Below are 14,785 nucleotides of genomic sequence, written 5' to 3'. Positions count from 1 at the left end.
TCGTTATTTTTTGTACCTGTATCACAGTAACAGGGAGTGAAGGCAGATCTCTAAATATGAAGTCACCAAAATAGTTTTAGCTGGTTTTCAATAAAACTCCATCAATATGCAAGGGAGAAACCCCAAGTATCTGTTCAGGAATGTCTATACTCTTTTTTCCTAGCCTGTACATATAAAGCTCAGATTCTAAGGATAGGAGCGTAATTTTATGTCCATTTATGAAGACTCTGCAGCTGCTTGATGTGCAGCCTTCATTTCTAAGCCCAGAACTGGGGCCAGTAAAACAAACTTGACGTTCAAGTTTCGCATGGTCTAGGGATGGGCCCAGGAAAACATGATAAAGAAAAAGAAGAAACTGGTCAGGTGGAGGCAATTGCTGCAACACAGACAGAACTGGTTTTATCGCACCTATGTCATTGTGTGCAAAGGTCGACCAGGAACACACACCTCCCAGCCTGCACTGGGATGAGGTGTGTGTAGAGCGAGTGCACCTGTTCCACATCTCCATGCTCACAGCCCAGGAGACAGCAGACAGGTGAGAGCTGAAACCTTATCACATTCATTCCAGGGGTTCCTGCTGACTTCCTTCACACTAACACCTCCATTTATTGCCCCAACAAAACTTACTGAAAGTTTACATTGACTTGTAAACTTTGGGTAAATTGGTATGGTGCTGCAAGAGGATAAGGAATTGAAAGTGGTAGTTTGTATAGCTTGATTCCTTATACTAGGAGTTGATGTTTATAGTAGAGGGATTGACATTTTTTGGATTAGCAAATATAAAAGACCACTATACCTCCCCCACCCCCAAAATGACGTTATTTGATTTTGGTGGAAAAGTTCTATTCACAGCTGTGTGAACATACCATAATCTGTTTTGCCTCTTCTTTTTTTTTTTCTCTTTCTCTCTCTTCTTCCCCCCCCCCCCTTTTTTTCCCCTTCTCCCCCTCCCCTTTTTTGTTTTTGTAGTTTTTTTTTATTGTATACCAGGGAGCACCTATGTGGATTATTACACAGGATAATTACACAGACATGTATTGTTTGTTTTTTTTAGTTTCTTTATATTCTCTGTAAGTTGGGCGGAACATGACAGTACACTTTCCAAGACACAGTCCGTGCTGGGTGGAGAAAGACTTTCCTTTTTTGTCCTCTTATTTACTGTCTCCCTTCTGCTGCCTTCTCACGAACATAAAAAAAGATAAAGCATGAAACCTATAAAAGAGCCACACTTTTCAACATTTATCTGAAGCTCCGCTTCAGACGCAAAAAAGTTCATGCAAATATATTTTTCAATAGCCACAAAAGAATCTAAATCCACCATGTCTTTGCAAACTAATATATTGCCTTGTAAAAGCAGCAGTAACATCACTACTGTGCTGTACATAGCATGTGGAGAGAGCAGAACTGTGGGAGGGGCCCAATAGGCTCCACCCACTACAGGTTGCCTGCTGAAAACAGCAGGAAGGTGCGGAGACCAGACCAGTCACCCTGCACAAGAGAGAGCTGTAGTGACCGATCTTTATTGCAGGAAGCTCCTGTGCAGAGGCAAAGTTGCACAGATCTGGAGGAAATTCATATAGCATACCAAGATTCAAGTAGGGATACACATGGCTCTTATATTTAGACAAAATTTGCTTCTCTTGGAGTTCAGATTTAATAAGACCCTGTCCGTGTTAGGCCCATAGCCACCAATCAAATTCAATCTGTCTTTGTGTTTCCTGGTTTGAATCCTATTGGTTCCTTGTCAGGACCCAATAGGGAAAGAAATAGTAATGTTTGAGTGATTGTCATGATTTGCCTTGCAGTCCTGCACATGGGGTTAATTTCCCACCAGGAACTGTAGGCACTGCGATCACGAAAACAGAGTCTTCATCTAGTGTAAGGCCTCATGTACACATGAACTCCCCTAGATGTTTAGCTGTCCTTGCCGCAGAAAATGCTAAATGTGGCAAAAATGCATGTAAACGTGGTGCTGTGTTTTGCGCTTGGATGTTTATTTATTTGATTGGCCAGAGTGTTTTCCATTGACATGAACAAATGCCCAAGCACTAAACAAGGCTAGCGTTTAGACGCATTTACATGTTTTTGCCACGTTTAGCGGTTTTTGGATGAACGTTTACCTGCCCCTAAACTCTGGTAAAAACCTATGTGTACATGTGGACACATAGGCTTTTGTCAAGTTGTGTTCAGGGGCTTTGGCAAAAAAACACCAAAAGCTCCTAAACTTATGTTTAGGAGCAGCAGTGTACATGAGGCCTTACAAATGGTGTAGTGACTTTATTCCTGCATCCACTCAACACAAAGCCAGTTTTGGGTGGGGTGAGCTCAAGCCATGCAGTTTCTGGGAGTGAGGCTTGCATTGTTAATGACAATAGTCTATTATTACCCATCCACAAAATAAGTGCTCTGAAGGATGAGCGGTCCAGGGCTTGAAATTGGAGGTGGTTTTGTTGCCATTGTATCTGATGCTGTGTTTGTGTATAGTAACTGAAAACATGCTCCTGTCACCATCCCTTGGTGACAGCCTCAGGAGTCTAGAAATAAAAGGCTTGAAAAACCAGATTGTGTTATGAAAATATAGAAGGATGTCAGATCAGATACATTTTCACGTGTTTCTGTAACTTGTGCTCTTCATTTTCATCTGTGACTTTTCTGCGGTGTAGTGGATGATCAGAATCACTCTGGGCCAATCCACACTTAAAGGATAAGTTCACCTTTTGGACAAAAATAATAAATGCACATTTTTTTGCAGGTAAAAAAAATGTGCATTTATTATTTTTGTCCAAAGGAGCCTGGAAAGTATGGCACCAGCAATCAGTAGATCACTGATGCCATGCAGGTCTCCTGCAGATCTGTCAGAATATATGCTTGCTGTACGGGATGTATGAGCAAGCAGATATACGGACAGCAAGCTTCAATGAACTACCACGGCCCGCCACAGCGCCATGGTAGTTCATTTAAAACTACAACCTTGTAGGCACTCATTCACAAAAAACTGAATGAGTGACGCTGTTTTCAAACATGACAGTACGGGGAAAGTTCTCCCCGTACCGAGGGAGGGCGGTGGCGGGCGTGGCTTCGGCTAAAAACTGGTGGAACATCTAACATGTTCCACAAGTGAACTCATCCTTTAATTAAGCAATTGTTGTTAAAGCAGCTTATTCATGAGCTGCAGTTGCACCACAAGAGAAGAAAACAAGCACACCTGATGTTTGTTTGTTTTTTTTCTCAATACAGTTCACCACAACACATGGTATGTGTGTTGTGATGCACAGCAGTATGTATTGGATTGCACTCTACTGCAAAGTGCGTTGTGTTCCTATTCATGATGAATGCAACTGCGCTGCACATACAGCAGGTGTGGTGCCATACTTTTTAGCAGTGCCCATTAATGTTTGCTTCGAAACAATGCACAAGTTTGAATGGGCCTCTGAATTTTCCAGTTTGACAACAAACTCCACCTTTTTTTATAAACAAAGTTTTTTTGCATTGAGTGTCATTAAGGAGACTCTGTTGCTATTTTAAATTTCAAAGCTAAAGCCATGCCTGCAAAGAAAAGGGTAATACTAACTCCCAGAAGTGTTAGATGCAAAGGATATTTACACCTCGATCACATCAAAGCTGACCTATGGATTTCATTGCAATTTGCAAGACATCTGACACAGATGTCTATGCAAATCACAACAAAAGTAGTGCATGTACTGCTTTAGAAATCGGTGCGGCTCCAACCAAGTCGGAACCGCACCAAAATGACCACTCTAATAGCGGACAATAGGGTGAGACTTGGCATACGATTTGCAAGTAGCAGGGCATGCAAGTTGCACCCAATATGACCGGGAACTTATGGCAGAGTGGCTTCTAAAGACAGTGGAGATCAATGATGGGAGGGGTATATACTACCTCCCCCTTTTTTTTTTTTTTTGTTTGCAAGCATGACTTGGTATTTGTAAAGCCATTGGATTGGAAAGAGTTAGTCTCTGTCATGTATTTATTGCTATATATGTTTCCGTGGTGGGAAGATTCACCATCTGTTTGCTTTGGTAATCACTGATGGGGCGTCCAAATTTTTCCAGTTGTTACCAGAACAAAACTTGTGGGGAAATCTTCCAATATAGACACCTGTTCTGGTGACAAAAGAGGGGAATTCCCCTCATTTTCACTAGATTTCCTCTAATTACCAGTAGGGACAGGAAGTGAAGTCTCCCATGTAGGGTGCAGACAGCCAAAAATTGCCATGTGCTGATTCATACATGTGCAGATTGAAGCTCAGGTTTCACAGCCAACTGATACAGTAGTTGGTCAGGTTTACATCAGGTTCAGGACAGGATTTTATCCTGTTCACAACTGATAACATGTGCGGTTTAGAAACGGTGCCCATAGAAGTTAATAGCCTGTAATCCAGACTGCACTGCTCACAAATCGTACAGGACTCTTTTTCAAGTGCCTTGAATCTGCACTGCCAGTGCACCGGACATATGTGAATAGGAAGCAATGTTATTTCACCTGTCATGTGGATTGGATGTGGTTCAAACCACATCCAATCTGTATATATTCTGCATATTTTCACCTTTCCATACTCCATCCAAAGGTAAAAAAATTACTGAATATACAGTATATCTGTGCTTTCCTTTTCATGTTTTGACAAGCCTTGGGTTAGGGTAGCTCATTTACTTTGAGTGGGCCCTTATAGTGTACAATATCCGGCCACTTTATTAGGCAAACATTGCTGGTACCAGGTTGGACCCCGTTTTGCCTTCAGAACTGCCTTAGTTCCTCATGGGATAGATTGAACAAGGTGTTGAATTGCAGCGATTTTGTCCCATATTGACATAATAGCATGACGCAGTTGCTGGCTGTAGATTTGTTGGCTGCACAGCCATGATGCAAATCTCCCATTCCACCACATCCCAAAAGTGCTCTTTTGGATTGAAATCTGGTGACTGTGGAGGCCATTGGAGTACAGTGAACTCATTGTCATGTTCCAAAAACCAGTTTGACATGATTTGAGCTTTGTGACATGGTGCATTATACTGCTAGAAGTATCCATCAGAAGATGGGTACACTGTAGTCATAAAGGGATGGACATGGTCAGCAACAATACTCAGGTAGTTTGGTGTTTAAACAATGCTCAATTGGTACTAAGGGGTCTAAAGTGTGCCAAGAAAATATCCCCCACACCATTACACCACACCAAATTCTGACCCTACCATCTGAATCTCACAGCTGAAATCGAGACTCCTCAGACCAGGCAACGTTTTTGCAATCTTCTATTGTCCAGTTTTGGTGAGCCTGTGCGAACTGTAACCTCCGTTTCCTGTTAGATGACAGGAGTGGTACCTGGTGTGGTCTTCTGCTGCTGTAGCCCACCTGCTTCAAGGTTCAGAGATGGTATTATGCATACCTTGGTTTTAATGAGTGGTTATTTGAGTTACTGTTGCCTATCTATCATCTTTAACCAGTCTGCCCATTCTCCTGTGACCCTATTTCCATAATAGAGAGAATTGTATCTTACATTTTGTGGGATTTTTAAGGCAGCCTTAGAATGTATACAAAACAATCAATTATTTAAAAGATTGATATTTTGACACATTGATACATATCGAATAAACAACACGTTTCACCAATAAAATATAGCAATTCTTGATAACATATTTGCTTCACAGCATTTGTAGTTATTACAATAAATGACTAATGGTATCCTTTAAAGCTGATTTCCATCTTGCAACCACAGTTTTTTGATTACAAAGGTCTGCGACTAAAAAGCTGTTTGATTATTTTCATCTAATTTCCATGTATTTTGGTGTGCTGAAAACAAATAAAATATTGAAAAAACTCCTAGACATCATGATTTGCCACAAAATGCAAAATAGTCTTCAAATTTATCAATTTTTTTTATTTTTTGGTATTTTTTTTATATTATGGGTTTTTAACCAAATTTAAAGTCCAAATTACTATTAATTCACATAAGTGCATTTAAGATATAAAATGCCAAAAAACCTTAAAGGGGTTGTCCAAGTTATATAAAAAAAAATATAGCACTGTAAATCTGATGGTTAGCAATATATACATAGGCTAAGCAAGTTTTAGGGAAAAAAAATTCTATTTCCTCATTTCCCTAGTTCTCTTCTGGCCCTTTGTTGTTATTTGCAGGTAAACAATCTCTGCCCCTCCCCCCTGCAAAGGGGGCGAATACAAGTGCTCCTCTGAGTGACATGTCTGACTACTATCGATGTCGAAAGTCTGATGGGTCAATTTTAAAATCCAATATGATTCAGAGCAATGGTGTCTTTTTATAGATTCTTCAAAAAGAAGTCTCAAAGCAGTTTTACTCCACAACGGTGGTTTTTACGCTTCCATACCTTTTGGTCATTCCGTAGACTTGAAGGAAACCTACGAGAACTTGGGATTGGTTCTTCGTAAACTTAAATATGAAGACCATGGTTGGCAAGTGTGTGGAGACTTGAAGGTCTTGTGCATGCTGCTCAGGCAACAAGCTGGGTATACCAAATACCCTTGTTTTCCTTGTCTATAGGACAGTCGAGACCGACAAAATCACTGGACCAAGAAGAGTTGGCAGCCGAGGGTGCGAACAGTTGGTGAAAAAAATGTCCTCCGAGAAACTTTGGTACCTTCCCATAAAGTTCTTCTACCACGTCTCCACATAAAATTGGGATTGATGAAGCAATTCATAAAATCACTTCAAAGAGATGGAGAATGCTTCAAATACTTGGTCACCAAGTTTCCAGGCCTGTTGGAGGCAAAATTGAAGGAAGGTGTGTTCGTCGGACCAGACATTAGAAGGCTTATAGTTGATCAGGAGTTTGTCAATACCATGACGGATCCTCAAAAAGAAGGGTGGATTGCATTTAAAGAAGTCGTACAGAAATTTTTAGGCAATAACAAAGATCCTCACTACAAAAAGATCGTCAGATGAATGCTGAAAGCATTTCAAGCTTTAAGTTGCCGGATGAGTTTGAAAGTGCATTTCCTCCAGTCCCACCTTGACTACTTTCCTGAAAATTTGGGAGCTGTGAGTGAAGAACAAGGTGATGATTCCACCAAGACATTAAAGAGATTGAAAGGAGATACCAGGGAAAATGGAGCATTACAATGGTGGCAGACTACTGTTGGATGCTTCAGAGAGACCTTCCAGATGCTACTCACAAGCGTAAATGCACCAAGAGGAGCCTCACAGGGAAGAAGAATCGATTTTAGTGTGTGTAGGTGAGCAGTGGTGTATTTTTGGTTTTGTGCTGCCCTAGGCAAGACTAAAATCGGCACCCCCCCCTCCGCATCTAAATTTGTCCCACCCTTTCATCTGCAAACTCCACCCCTTCCTCTTTAGGCCCCACCTCTTCCTATTAGAGCTCCGCCCACTGACACCGATGGGGCGCTATTCCTCCCACTGGCACTAATGATGGGGCACTATTCCTCCCACTGACACCAGTGATGGGGCACTATTCCTCCCACTGACACCAGTGATGGGGCACTATTCCTCCCACTGACACCAGTGATGGGGCACTATTCCTCCCACTGACACCAATGATGGTGCCCCATGATTAGTGTCAGTGTGTGAGGAATAGTGCCCCATCATTGGTATCAGTGGGAGGAATCGTACAGGAGGGGGAAGTGGAACAGGTGTGGGGGCAGGGTGACATGTGGGGGCAGGGGGCAGTGTGATGGATGGGGGGCAATGGGACGGGGGAGGGAAGTAGAACAGGTGGGGGGGCAGTGTATTAGGGGACAGTGAGACAGGACCGAGGGAGCACCAGTCCTCCAAGCACTTACCTGTCCAGCAGCGGCTCCTCCAGATGGTGTCAGGATCATTCCTGTGCCTGTGTCTCTTCTCTCCCTCGATCTCCGGCGGTGGCTGCAAAGGAGTGGGCCGGCGCCACCCCCCTGACCATGTCCTCTTCTGCTTCCTCCTTCCTCTGGCCTTCCTGCAGATAGTCTTCACATCTTCATGGGGGGACTCATCTTGCCGCTACACCGGCACACCGACAGTGCTCCGAGCACACCCCGTCCCTTTCCCACGAAAGTATCCCTTCTGTGGGAAAGGGGGGGCGGCACTGCCGCCGTGCTGCCCCATGAAACGTGCCGCCCTAGGCAAATGCCTAGTTTGCCTCGTGGCAAATACGCCCCTATAGGTGAGCTAATTTCAGTTCAAAAAAGGATTTTCATGAAAAAATTGTAATAAAACTTTAATTTTATAAGTCTATTTCCATTTATTTTGAGGTATTGCCTTATTTAACATAGTTACCTAAATTGTCAGGAAACGCAATGTCCTATGACAAAATGGAGGTCATTTTCAGATTCAGCGCACCAAAAAAACATAAAGATTACGTGGAATAACCAAAACAGCTCTTGAAAAAAAATTTTTTGCAGACCTGTGCTACAAGTCTATTCAGCCTAAAATCAACGCGTTTCGAATACCTTAGTACAGATTCTTCTTCAGGGAAAGGATACCACTCTAAAACAATCATTGTCAGTAATTAATCCTTTATACATATTTTTTATAGTTGAAAAACCGAAAGGCCAACCATATAAGATGTGAGTTGTATACCTCCACAATTATTCAAAAGAAGATACTTTGTGTTTGGAAAATAAGTCTCCACCAGAGGATGAGGTCATAGTTTGACATGCAGGAACCAGGTCCCACTTCACAGACACTGGTATAACAAAGCATATATCAATTAATATAATATCATGTATATTGATGTCTTGACAACATAACAAGGCATCAAGCGTATCTCGGAAAGGTCTTTTCCTTTTTATAAATCTGCTTTGTCTGATATTGATAGGGACAGAAGATTCTTGAATCCTCTTAATGTACATCTTATTAACCGATCTATAAATTACAAATGGATACTTGGTTAATTTCAATGTCCCTCCATAATTAAAGATACACTCTCAGCAGCAACAGAAAGGGATAATAAATTGAATATCTAAACTGCATTAATTCAAAAACTCATTATTGGACTGGGGGAGCCTTTCCGTGCCGGGCATGCCAACACAAAACCGCTGCATCCCAAGGGGCAGACACAAACTCCAACACAGGAAGCATGTACAATGATCTTAAATATAACAAAAAAGAACCAAATAATCTGGACAGTATAATAAACATTTATCTAAAAGAGAAGAGATGCAATAAAGTAGCAACATAATCAAAACAACCCTGCAGCACATATAAGATGGGGAAAATCTCCCCTGGTGAGGAGAATCAGTTGGATGACTTGATAAGAGGATTCATTAAAGATATTTCAGTCTGTCTTATCAGAGGTAAAGCCCTCTAAAAAGGGTCTGTAACTTTCAGATTCAGTTAGACCAGGATGGCGAGTGGCATCCAGGCACCTAATCCAGCGCATTTTTTGCTGGAGTAGTGCTTTGTTGCAGTCGCCTCCCCTGGTGGGAATGTGTATCCTATCTAGAGCTGAAAAAATAACTTTAGGCATTCTATATTTATGGACTTTAGCAACATGTCTGCCCAAGGGTAGGTAAAGATTCCCTGTTCTCATAGCATGAATGTGTTTATAAATACGTTGCCAAAATTCTTAACGTGTTTTACCTACATGAAAAGATTCACATGACATAAGATACACTACTCCTTTCGCCTGGCAATTAACAAAATGTTTGGAAATGCATTTGTCTCCATTTGGAAGAGTACATTTTTTTTTAAATATTATTTAGTGAATAACAGTATGCGCACTTTCCACAGGGGAAAGTGCGAATATATTTACATGGATCACATCTCTGAGTGCCTTTTTGTATTCACTTTGTCCAAAAGAATGTTTGAAGGATCCTGCCCTTCTGTATGTAATAAAAGGGTTTTCACTAACCAGTGATTTTGTAATATTTTCCTTATTTTGACATGTTCATTGGAATATTTTAAGATGACCCTAATCTCATCTTTATCAGCCTGTTTGTGTGTTTTAGAATTAAATAGACTATGCCTATCCAAATTTTTCACACAATTAAAGGCCTTCTTAAGGCATGTTTTTGTATAGCCTCGTGCTAACAATTGTTTGGTGAGCTTATTCTGCCTTATTCTGAAATACAACATCATTAGTGCAGTTTTGTTTGATACATAAATATTGACTGTATGGAAAGGATCTCTTTAATGGCTCTGGATGAAAACTGTCTGCATGCAAAATAGTATTTCAGCCAGTTTCTTTCCTAAAAAGACTACTTTCCAAACATCCTCCTGTTGTCTTGGAGATACATATGTCCCAAAAAGTTAATCTTTTCTCTGTCATAAGTCATAGTAAAGAAGAGATTCGAATAATTTTGATTCATCACCTCAAGTCATCCTTTTTTTTTTTTTTTTTTTTTTGCAGTGTTTCAGGACCATTCCAAACAAAGAATATATCATCTATATATCGTTGCCAGATGATAATGTGTTGTGTGTAAACAGACAGACTCATTTGACAAATCTTGCTCACACACTCCAGGTACAGATTGGCGTAGGAGGGAGCGCAACAGGTCCCCATAGCTACGCCCAGTACCTGTAGGTAGTGGCAGCCTTTAAACAAAAAAGTGTTATGACTTAATATGTATTCAAGCATAGTTAGAATGAATTAGTTGAATCTCCATTCATGCACTCCATGTTGTTGCAGAATGGATTTGATCGCTGCAATACATTTTGTTGTATGGAATACAATTGTAGAGAGACTCCTCATCCACTGTAACTAGATAGGCAGATTGAGGTATATCTAGATTTTCAATGATTTTTAAAAAATGGATAGAATCTTTTACATAAGATGCTAGACTCATAACGTGGGGTCTAAGATGGTGATCTATCACTTGACTGATGCCTTCTGAAATGCAACCATTTTCTGAAATGATAGGTCTGCCAGGAGGATTATTTATATCTTTGTGAATTTTGAGAAGTGCATAGAATGTTGGCATCCTAGGATGCCTAATTCTAATATATTCCCATAGATCTTTTTGAATGACTCCATTTCTATGCGCTGAATCCACTAAATCATCGAACTGTAAATTACATTTGTTAATCAATGCAACAGAAATTTTTAGGCACATGTTTTTCATACATACAGGAGTCCATCAGGACAATATTTCCTCTTTTGTCGGAAAGGTTTTATGGTTATATTAGTGTTTTGTCGATAATGACCTAACTGCAGTTTTTTCAGCTATACTCAAATTGTGAAGGGTGTTATCCAATTTAAGTGATTCAATATCTTTGGTAACCTGTTGTACAAATAGAGAAATAGCTGGGTTTTGATTCAATGATGGAAAGATATGAGATTTCTTACGAAAGCTCATATTCTGTACCTGCGTATCCTCATCCATTTGTTCAAACACACTTTCAATGTTCCAACCATCAATCTGATCATTCGATTCACTTTCCTCCAATAGTAATGTTAAATCTCTAAGTGCTTTGAAGTCTGCCGCTGTCAAATTAGACTCAATATTTTCAGTTTGATTGGTATGTTTAACATACAGAATTCTAAAGAACAATTTTTGTGCAAAGAGATTGATGTCTTTTATTGTTTCAAACTTATCCATTCTTTTATTGTGACAAAGTCCCAAAGTTAATACTCCTTCCTCTTCTCTTGATAATGTATAGGATGAGAGATTGATGATATTCAGTCTCCCTTCTCTGTCATCTTTAAATCTAAACTCACATTGTCTAATGTTGGAAAGATTTGGACTAAGTCCAATTGGATTGATATTTTCCTGAATATATCGCTCAAAAGTTTTGTTTTTTTTTAACATTCTTTAACAGATTTTTTAGAGTACAAATGTATACAAAAATAAGACACATAAGTGGATGCCAGCAGAAAAAACAATGAACCAGGTGCAGTCCAATTACATAGAGAAGCAAATTATTGGTTTCAAAAACAGCAAAGTATAGAACACTGGTCCTGAAGGTAGTACAAACAGAGCAGTCTATTGACATAAACAAAATAGCAGTGGCATCCAGGACCAGGAAAAAGGGTAAGAAGAGGGAGAGGGGGGGGGGGGAAGAAGGAAAAGGAGAGGTGTAAAAGGAGAACGACGGAGGGACAGCAAGCCACTTATCGCAGCAAGGCAGCATAATCATTTGAGCAAGTAAAGCAAGGCCAATTAATCCATTTCTGGTGAAACTGGGCCTCCTGACCTTGGACTGCCGTCATGGATAACCACATAGAAATAGAGGGGGGAGCCTCCTGTTTCCAGAGAGCAGGAATACAGGCTCAAGCAGCATTGAGCAAGTGCACCAACAAGGAGCGCTTGAAACATTTCCTACAGAGATCAAAGTGGAGCAACAGATAACCAGCGGGGTCATCCCCCAGGTTAAACCCAGTCAGGCGCCAAATCAGAGCCTTCACCTGTGCCAAAAAGGCAGCCAATTTCCTACATGACCAAAAAATATGTAAAAGCGAGCCGTCCTCCTCATTACAGCGACAACAAACCTTCAACAAGCCTCAGGAAAGATCATATGTAGGAGCACCGTAACCCTATACCACCGGGTAAGCATTGTATACCTCAATTCCTGATATTTACCGGATACAGAGGAACAGTGGGCAAAATACAAGATGTGGTCTCTGTTCGGACGAAAATGTCCTGTGCAACTTCTCCTCCCATTTTGAGAAGAAATGGTGGGACAAACATGTCATCTGGACGGCTGAGCAACTTGTAAGCCAACGAGACAGCATGTGAGGTAGGCTCGGGAGTAACACAGAAATCCTCAAGGAAGACAAGAAATGAACGAGTTGTTGTAACCTCCAACTATGAAAGGGAGGAACAAACATTTGCCCTATTTCCATCGGAGACTTTAGCCGGGGCCAGGTCATAAAATCACAAAGACGGAAAGAGCCACCCCCCAATAGAGACCAAAATCTCCCGTCCGAAATCCCTGGTGCAAAACGAGGGTTATCCAGAACTGGATACAGGCGGGAGATCGCGGAGCGGACAAGTTGGCCCCTCGCACAACCACGTGCAACCCCCAAGGATGTGCTCAACAAAGGATGGGACTTGACGGCCGGGAGTTTGTGGGATTCCAGCCATGGGAGACACTGAAGAGGAGCATCCACTGCACACTGCTCCATCTCCACCCATTGCCGAAGACCCCCCATCCCTACACCAGGAAAGAATTCTAGCCAAATGAATGGCTTGATAGTACCTAACAGCCTGGGAAAGCCATCCCTTCATGGCCCTTAGACAACGACAAATAGGAATTAGAAATTTGCGGGGGAGATTTAGCCCATATGAAACGCAGAAATACACCACTCACCTTCCTCAGAAACGGCAAGGGGAGCGCAATTGGGAGCGTCTGGAAGAGATATAAGATTTTTAAGGCAACCTGGGGGGTACCTTTTCACTTTGAGCGCCCTCATCAATGCCTAGGATCAGGTGGAGACTGTGTTCACGTGAGAATCAAACATTATGGTGGTTCCTTGACTTAGAGATGAGTCATACACTGTGTGCAGTAATTAATTACTCAAAGTGCCTAAGTAAAAGTACTGTCCTATGTCGCTAAACACTTTTAGCTAGATGCAAGTTGCATTTTGGAGGGACACAGCTGAGCCTGTGCCCTTTCCACCAGTCCAGTGTACCTCCTGTCCCCTCACTCCTGAGAACACAATGGGGTCCCGCCGTGCACCTCATGCGTGCACTTATTAACTTCTGTACCCCTTTAAATTAAACTTGACCAGGCTTGGCACAGTTGATGCAACTTTACTTGAACATTCTGCAACACAGTTCAATGCAACATTCCCTGACTAACTCAACTAAGCTGCCCGGAGTACCTCAGCAAGGTGATGGTCCATAAATGGTGTTTCCTAAGACTTGGAGGTTTTCCGGGCTCCTGGTGCCTTCCAATGGACTGATGGGTACAGCAGTCACTCTTTTGGTGCTTCACAGCATAAGCTCTGCAACTCAGCCGTCCTCCTGATTTATATCAAAGGGCAGGTAGGCTGGGTCCAAAAGGTTCAGGAACAGAGGTGCAGCACATTAACCCCTTCTCTAGTCTGGGCTAGCCAGCTTCCTAATTAACAAACTGCTGGCAACCTACCTACAGCCTGAACTCATCTCTAGTTGTTATCATCAAGAAAAACACCCTGAGAAATGCCATGCAACCATCACTGATGTACAGGTGGACAGCAAGTATCTGCAAAGAGGTTACAGGAGATCAGCAGCACTAAGATGTAAAAAAGGAGGAATAAAGATAAAAATAAAGATGTTTTTAAATAGGCAGTTATTTGATGCACAAAGCAAACTAAATGTCTTTCAGTTTGGTTTACATCTACTTTAAAGCTTACCTTGTGCCTAGAGGTAAGACTACACTGTTTAGGAGATATTTATATGCGTAGCAGCTGGTGATGTCACTGGCGCATGCATACTGCACTCTCAATGAACGGCATGCCGTTTATTGAGAATACAGTGCCTCGACCCTGACTTCCACATGCATGTGCAGGAGTGACCTCAGCATGGCTTGGCCATTCATATGGCTGGAGCCCACGAACCCAGAAGGAAGACAAGGGGAAGCCTGATCTGTGGTGACAACGCACCACTGTAGGGATCCATTATTTTAAGGCAAGTCTGTCATAATGTGCTAGCATGCGGTGTATACTAGCATATTGTGATATGAGCCTGCAAAGAGACCATTTTTTTTTAATTACAGTTTACTACAGCTTTAAAGCAGCTGCCTATATAATATAAGATTTGGTGGGATGTCCATGTACAGCACATGTCATCCTTGGGTGATTTTAGAAATTGATCAGTCAGGGATTTGCATAGATATGGACCCGCAAAGCAACTGACAAATACCAAAAGGCAGAACTCA

General features: G+C 41.6%; 1 protein-coding gene across 1 annotated transcript in view; it reads left to right on the top strand.

Annotated features, from left to right (window-relative positions):
• The first annotated feature begins 403 nt into the window (after positions 1-403).
• Positions 404-14,785, top strand: part of TMEM45B (transmembrane protein 45B) — a 48,498-nt gene continuing 34,116 nt past the window's right edge. The window contains exon 1 of the mRNA XM_089660091.1: positions 404-535. The gene's annotated coding sequence lies outside the window, so the exon portion shown is untranslated. The remainder of the gene's footprint in view (positions 536-14,785) is intronic.

The sequence above is a fragment of the Staurois parvus genome, unplaced genomic scaffold (genome assembly GCF_062004578.1).
Source record: "Staurois parvus isolate SC_StPar_1 unplaced genomic scaffold, SC_StPar_1.0 ptg001200l, whole genome shotgun sequence".
Lineage (NCBI taxonomy): Eukaryota > Metazoa > Chordata > Amphibia > Anura > Ranidae > Staurois > Staurois parvus.
This window is presented reverse-complemented; position numbering and strand designations above follow the sequence as displayed.